This window comes from Rhipicephalus microplus, chromosome 4, assembly GCF_043290135.1.
Source record: "Rhipicephalus microplus isolate Deutch F79 chromosome 4, USDA_Rmic, whole genome shotgun sequence".
Taxonomy (NCBI): Eukaryota; Metazoa; Arthropoda; class Arachnida; order Ixodida; family Ixodidae; genus Rhipicephalus; species Rhipicephalus microplus.
In genome coordinates this window covers 174613333-174620925 of record NC_134703.1, presented here as the reverse complement: position 1 = coordinate 174620925, position 7593 = coordinate 174613333, and the positions used below count along the sequence as shown (strand labels likewise).

Genomic DNA, 7593 nt, shown 5'->3' with positions numbered 1-7593 from the left:
TTTCTTTGCGCTAATAGCTTTGAGGATATGTTCTGATTGTGGTGAGAGTGGAGCACTACTGTCTCCGTGGCGCAATTGGGTAGCGCGATCGGCTGTTAACCGAAAGGTTGGAGGTTCGAGCCCTCCCGGGAGTGGTGTGTTGCTTTTTTCTTTGCGCTGATAGCTTTGACGATATGTTCTGATGGTGGTGAGTGCGGAGCACGACTGTCTCCGTGGCGCAATTGGCTAGCGCGATCGGCTGTTAACCGAATTGTTAGAGTTTCTAGCCCTCCCGGGAGTGCTTTGTTGCTTCTTTCTTTGCTCTGATAGCTTTGAAGATATGTTCTGATGGTGGTGAAAGTAAAGCACGACTGTCTCCGTGGCGCAATTGGATAGCGCGTTCGGCTGTTAACCGAAAGGTTGGAGTTTCGAGCCCACCCGGTGGTGGTGCGGCACTTTTTTTTCTTTGGGCTGATAGCTTTCAAGATATGTTCTGATGGTGATGAGAGTGGAGCAGGACTGTCTCCGTGGCGCGATTGGCTAGCGCGATCGGCTGTTAACCAAAAGGTTGGAAGTTCTAGCCCACCCGGTGGTGATGCGTCGCTTTTTTTCTTTAGGCTGATAGATTTGAAGATATGTTCTGATGGTGGTGAGAGTGGAGCAGGACTGTCTCCGTGGCGCAATTAACTAGCGTGATCGGCTGTTAACGGAAAGGGTGGAGTTTCGAGCCCACCCGGTGGTGGTGCGGCGCTTTTTTTTTCTTTGGGCTGATAGCTTTGAAGATAAGTTCTGATGGTGGTGAGAGAGGAGCAGGACTGTCTCCGTGGCGCAATAGGCTAGCGCGATCGGCTGTTAACCGATAGGTTGGAGTTTCGAGCCCTCCCGGGAGTGGTGTGTTGCTTTTTTCTTTGCGCTGATAGCTTTGAAGATATGTTCTGATGTTGGTGAGAGTGGAGCACGACCGTCTCCGTGGCGCAGTTGGCTAGCGCGATCGGCTGTTAACCGAAAAGTTGGAGTTTCGAGCCCACCCGGTGGTGGTGCGGCGCTTGTTTTTCTTTGGGCTGATAGCTTTGAAGATATGTTCTGATGGTGGTGAGAGTGGAGCAGGAGTGTCTCCGTGGCGCAATTGGCTAGCGCGATTGGCTGTTAACCGAAAGGTTGGAGTTTCGAGCCCTCTCAGGTGTGGTGTGTTGCTTTTTTCTTTTCGCTGATAGCTTTGAAGATATGTTCTGATGGTGGTGAGTGTGGAGCAGCACTGTCTCCGTGGCGCAATTGGCTAGCGTGATCGGCTGATAACCGAAAGGTTGGAGTTTCGAGCCCACCCGGTGGTGGTGCGGCGCTTTTTTTTCTTTGGGCTGATAGCTTTGAATATATGTTCTGATGGTGGTGAGAGTGGAGCAGAACTGTCTCCGTGGTGCAATTGGCTAGCGCGATCGGCTGTTAACCGAAAGGTTGGAGTTTCGAGCCCTCTCGGGAGTGGTGTGTTGCTTTTTTCTTTTCGCAGATAGCTTTGAAGATATGTTCTGATGTTGGTGAAAGTGGGGCACGACTGTCTCCGTGGCGCAGTTGGCTAGCGCGATCGGCTCTTAACCGATAGGTTGGAGGTTCGAGCCCACCCGGTGGTGGTGCGGCGCTTTTTTTTCTTTGGGCTGATAGCTCTGAAGATATGTACTGATGGTGGTGAGAGTGGAGCACGACTGTCTCCGTGGCGCAATTGGCTAGCGCGATCGGCTGTTAACCGAAAGGTTGGAGCTTCGAGCCCACCCGGTGGTGGTGCGGCGCTTTTTTTTCTTTCGGCTGATAGCTTTGAAGATATTTTCTGATGGTGGTGAGAGTGGAGCAGAACTGCCTCCGTGGCGCAATTGGCTAGCGCGATCGGCTGTTAACCAAAAAGTTGGAGGTTCGAGCCCTCCCGGGAGTGGTGTTTTGCTTTTTTCTTTGCGCTGATAGCTTTGAAGATATGTTCTGATGGTGGTGAGAGTGGAGCACGACTGTCTCCGTGGCGCAATTGGCTAGCACGATAGGCTGTTAACCGAAAGGTTGGAGGTTCGCGCCCACGCGGTGGTGGTGCGGCGCTTTTTTTCTTTGGGCTGATAGCTTTTAAGATATGTACTAATGGTGGTGAGAGTGGAGCACGACTGTCTCCGTGGCGCTATTGGCTGGCGCGATCGGCTGTTAACCGAAAGGTTGGAGGTTCGAGGCCTCCCGGTGGTGGTGCGGCGCTTTTTTTTCTTTGGGCTGATAGCTTTGAAGATATGTTCTGATGGTGGTGAGAGTGGAGCAGGACTGTCTCCGTGGCGCAATTGGCTAGCGCGATTGGCTGTTAACCAAAACGTTGGAGGTTCGAGCCCCCCCCCGGGAGTGGTGTTTTGCTTTTTTCTTTGCGCTGATAGCTTTGAAGATATGTTCTGATGGTGGTGAGAGTGGAGCACGACTGTCTCCGTGGCGCAATTGGCTAGCACGATCGGCTGTTAACCGAAAGGTTGGAGCTTCGAGCCCACCCGGTGGTGGTGCGGCGCTTTTTTTCTTTGGGCTGATAGCTTTGAAGATATGTTCTGATGGTGGTGAGAGTGGAGCAGAACTGCCTCCGTGGCGCAATTGGCTAGCGCGATCGGCTGTTAACCGAAAGGTTGGAATTTCGAGCCCTCTCGGGAGTGGTGTGTTGCTTTTTTCTTTTCGCTGATAGCTTTGAAGATATGTTCTGATGTTGGTGAAAGTGGAGCACGACTGTCTCCGTGGCGCAATTGGCTAGCGCGATCGGCTGTTAACCGAAAGGTTGGAGGTTCGAGCCCACCCGGTGGTGGTGCGGCGCTTTTTTTTCTTTGGGCTGATAGCTTTGAAGATATGTTCTGATGGTGGTGAGAGTGGAGCAGAACTGTCTCCGTGGCGCAATTGGCTAGCGCGATCGGCTGTTAACCAAAATGTTGGAGGTTCGAGCCCCCCCGGGAGTGGTGTTTTGCTTTTTTCTTTGCGCTGATAGCTTTGAAGATATGTTCTGATGGTGGTGAGAGTGGAGCACGACTGTCTCCGTGGCGCAATTGGCTAGCGCGATCGGCTGTTAACCGAAAGGTTGGAGCTTCGAGCCCACCCGGTGGTGGTGCGGCGCTTTTTTTTCTTTCGGCTGATAGCTTTGAAGATATTTTCTGATGGTGGTGAGAGTGGAGCAGAACTGCCTCCGTGGCGCAATTGGCTAGCGCGATCGGCTGTTAACCAAAAAGTTGGAGGTTCGAGCCCTCCCGGGAGTGGTGTTTTGCTTTTTTCTTTGCGCTGATAGCTTTGAAGATATGTTCTGATGGTGGTGAGAGTGGAGCACGACTGTCTCCGTGGCGCAATTGGCTAGCACGATCGGCTGTTAACCGAAAGGTTGGAGGTTCGCGCCCACGCGGTGGTGGTGCGGCGCTTTTTTTCTTTGGGCTGATAGCTTTTAAGATATGTACTAATGGTGGTGAGAGTGGAGCACGACTGTCTCCGTGGCGCTATTGGCTGGCGCGATCGGCTGTTAACCGAAAGGTTGGAGGTTCGAGGCCTCCCGGTGGTGGTGCGGCGCTTTTTTTTCTTTGGGCTGATAGCTTTGAAGATATGTTCTGATGGTGGTGAGAGTGGAGCAGGACTGTCTCCGTGGCGCAATTGGCTAGCGCGATTGGCTGTTATTCAAAACGTTGGAGGTTCGAGCCCCCCCCCCCGGGAGTGGTGTTTTGCTTTTTTCTTTGCGCTGATAGCTTTGAAGATATGTTCTGATGGTGGTGAGAGTGGAGCACGACTGTCTCCGTGGCGCAATTGGCTAGCACGATCGGCTGTTAACCGAAAGGTTGGAGCTTCGAGCCCACCCGGTGGTGGTGCGGCGCTTTTTTTCTTTGGGCTGATAGCTTTGAAGATATGTTCTGATGGTGGTGAGAGTGGAGCAGAACTGCCTCCGTGGCGCAATTGGCTAGCGCGATCGGCTGTTAACCGAAAGGTTGGAATTTCGAGCCCTCTCGGGAGTGGTGTGTTGCTTTTTTCTTTTCGCTGATAGCTTTGAAGATATGTTCTGATGTTGGTGAAAGTGGGGCACGACTGTCTCCGTGGCGCAATTGGCTAGCGCGATCGGCTGTTAACCGAAAGGTTGGAGGTTCGAGCCAACCTGGTGGTGGTGCGGCGCTTTTTTTTTCTTTTGGCTGATAGCTTTGAAGATATGTTCTGATGGTGGTGAGAGTGGTGCAGGACTGTCTCCGTGGGGCAAATGGCTAGCGTGATCGGCTGTTAACCGAAAGGTTGGAGTTTCGAGCCCACCCGGTGGTGGTGCGGCGCTTTTTTTTCTTTGGGCTGATAGCTTTGAATATATGTTCTGATGGTGGTGAGAGTAGAGCAGAACTGTCTCCGTGGTGCAATTGGCTAGCGCGATCGGCTGTTAACCGAAAGGTTGGAGTTTCGAGCCCTCTCGGGAGTGGTGTGTTGCTTTTTTCTTTTCGCAGATAGCTTTGAAGATATGTTCTCATGTTGGTGAAAGTGGGGCACGACTGTCTCCGTGGCGCAGTTAGCTAGCGCGATCGGCTGTTAACCGAAAGGTTGGAGGTTCGAGCCCACCCGGTGGTGGTGCGGCACTTTTTTTTCTTTGGGCTGATAGCTCTGAAGATATGTACTGATGGTGGTGAGAGTGGAGCACGACTGTCTCCGTGGCGCAATTGGCTAGCGCGATCGGCTGTTAACCGAAAGGTTGGAGGTTCCAGCCCACCCGGTGGTGGTGCGGCGTTTTTTTTTCTTTGGGCTGATAGCTTTGAAGATATGTTCTGATGGTGGTGAGAGTGGAACAGGACTGTCTCCGTGGCGCAATTGGCTAGCGCGATCGGCTGTTTACCAAAAAGTTGGAGGTTCGAGCCTCCCGGGAGTGGTGTTTTGCTTTTTTCTTTGCGCTGATAGCTTTGAAGATATGTTCTGATGGTGGTGAGAGTGGAGCACGACTGTCTCCGTGACGCAATTGGCTAGCGCGATCGGCTGTTAACCGAAAGGTTGGAGCTTCGAGCCCACCCGGAGGTGGTGCGGCGCTTTTTTTTCTTTGGGCTGATAGCTTTGAAGATATGTTCTGATGGTGGTGAGAGTGGAGCAGGACTGTCTCCGTGGCGCAATTGGCTAGCGCGATCGGCTGTTAACCAAAATTTGGAGGTTCGAGCCCTTCCGGGAGTGGTGTTTTGCTTTTTTCTTTGCGCTAATAGCTTTGAGGATATGTTCTGATGGTGGTGAGAGTGGAGCACTACTGTCTCCGTGGCGCAATTGGCTAGCGCGATCGGCTGTTAACCGAAAGGTTGGAGGTTCGAGCCCTCCCGGGAGTGGTGTGTTGCTTTTTTCTTTGCGCTGATAGCTTTGACGATATGTTCTGATGGTGGTGAGTGCGGAGCACGACTGTCTCCGTGGCGCAATTGGCTAGCGCGATCGGCTGTTAACCGAATTGTTAGAGTTTCTAGCCCTCCCGGGAGTGCTTTGTTGCTTCTTTCTTTGCTCTGATAGCTTTGAAGATATGTTCTGATGGTGGTGAAAGTAAAGCACGACTGTCTCCGTGGCGCAATTGGATAGCGCGTTCGGCTGTTAACCGAAAGGTTGGAGTTTCGAGCCCACCCGGTGGTGGTGCGGCACATTTTTTTTCTTTGGGCTGATAGCTTTCAAGATATGTTCTGATGGTGATGAGAGTGGAGCAGGACTGTCTCCGTGGCGCGATTGGCTAGCGCGATCGGCTGTTAACCAAAAGGTTGGAAGTTCTAGCCCACCCGGTGGTGATGCGTCGCTTTTTTTCTTTAGGCTGATAGATTTGAAGATATGTTCTGATGGTGGTGAGAGTGGAGCAGGACTGTCTCCGTGGCGCAATTAACTAGCGTGATCGGCTGTTAACGGAAAGGGTGGAGTTTCGAGCCCACCCGGTGGTGGTGCGGCGCTTTTTTTTTCTTTGGGCTGATAGCTTTGAAGATATGTTCTGATGGTGGTGAGAGAGGAGCAGGACTGTCTCCGTGGCGCAATAGGCTAGCGCGATCGGCTGTTAACCGATAGCTTGGAGTTTCGAGCCCTCCCGGGAGTGGTGTGTTGCTTTTTTCTTTGCGCTGATAGCTTTGAAGATATGTTCTGATGTTGGTGAGAGTAGAGCACGACCGTCTCCGTGGCGCAGTTGGCTAGCGCGATCGGCTGTTAACCGAAAAGTTGGAGTTTCGAGCCCACCCGGTGGTGGTGCGGCGCTTGTTTTTCTTTGGGCTGATAGCTTTGAATATATGTTCTGATGGTGGTGAGAGTGGAGCAGAACTGTCTCCGTGGTGCAATTGGCCAGCGCGATCGGCTGTTAACCGAAAGGTTGGAGTTTCGAGCCCTCTCGGGAGTGGTGTGTTGCTTTTTTCTTTTCGCAGATAGCTTTGAAGATATGTTCTGATGTTGGTGAAAGTGGGGCACGACTGTCTCCGTGGCGCAGTTGGCTAGCGCGATCGGCTCTTAACCGATAGGTTGGAGGTTCGAGCCCACCCGGTGGTGGTGCGGCGCTTTTTTTTCTTTGGGCTGATAGCTCTGAAGATATGTACTGATGGTGGTGAGAGTGGAGCACGACTGTCTCCGTGGCGCAATTGGCTAGCGCGATCGGCTGTTAACCGAAAGGTTGGAGGTTCGAGCCCACCCGGTGGTGGTGCGGCGCTTTTTTTTCTTTGGGCTGATAGCTTTGAAGATATGTTCTGATGGTGGTGAGAGTGGAGCAGGACTGTCTCCGTGGCGCAATTGGCTAGCGCGATCGGCTGTTAACCAAAAAGTTGGAGGTTCGAGCCCCCCCGGGAGTGGTGTTTTGCTTTTTTCTTTGCGCTGATAGCTTTGAAGATATGTTCTGATGGTGGTGAGAGTGGAGCACGACTGTCTCCGTGGCGCAATTGGCTAGCGCGATCGGCTGTTAACCGAAAGGTTGGAGCTTCGAGCCCACCCGGTGGTGGTGCGGCGCTTTTTTTTCTTTCGGCTGATAGCTTTGAAGATATTTTCTGATGGTGGTGAGAGTGGAGCAGAACTGCCTCCGTGGCGCAATTGGCTAGCGCGATCGGCTGTTAACCAAAAAGTTGGAGGTTCGAGCCCTCCCGGGAGTGGTGTTTTGCTTTTTTCTTTGCGCTGATAGCTTTGAAGATATGTTCTGATGGTGGTGAGAGTGGAGCACGACTGTCTCCGTGGCGCAATTGGCTAGCACGATCGGCTGTTAACCGAAAGGTTGGAGGTTCGCGCCCACGCGGTGGTGGTGCGGCGCTTTTTTTCTTTGGGCTGATAGCTTTTAAGATATGTACTAATGGTGGTGAGAGTGGAGCACGACTGTCTCCGTGGCGCTATTGGCTGGCGCGATCGGCTGTTAACCGAAAGGTTGGAGCTTCGAGCCCACCCGGTGGTGGTGCGGCGCTTTTTTTTCTTTGGGCTGATAGCTTTGAAGATATGTTCTGATGGTGGTGAGAGTGGAGCAGGACTGTCTCCGTGGCGCAATTGGCTAGCGCGATCGGCTGTTAACCAAAATTTGGAGGTTCGAGCCCTTCCGGGAGTGGTGTTTTGCTTTTTTTCTTTGCGCTAATAGCTTTGAGGATATGTTCTGATGGTGGTGAGAGTGGAGCACTACTGTCTCCGTGGCGCAATTGGCTAGCGCGA

At 52.5% G+C, this 7593-nt stretch overlaps 2 non-coding genes across 2 annotated transcripts; both read left to right on the top strand.

Annotated features, from left to right (window-relative positions):
* The first annotated feature begins 1530 nt into the window (after nucleotides 1–1530).
* On the top strand, nucleotides 1531–1604 carry TRNAK-CUU (transfer RNA lysine (anticodon CUU)). Its single transcript has one exon. It is a non-coding gene; the product is annotated as a tRNA-Lys (tRNA).
* Nucleotides 1605–6388: 4784 nt separating this feature from the next.
* Nucleotides 6389–6462, top strand: TRNAK-CUU (transfer RNA lysine (anticodon CUU)). The gene has a single exon. It is a non-coding gene; the product is annotated as a tRNA-Lys (tRNA).
* The last annotated feature ends 1131 nt before the right edge of the window (nucleotides 6463–7593 follow it).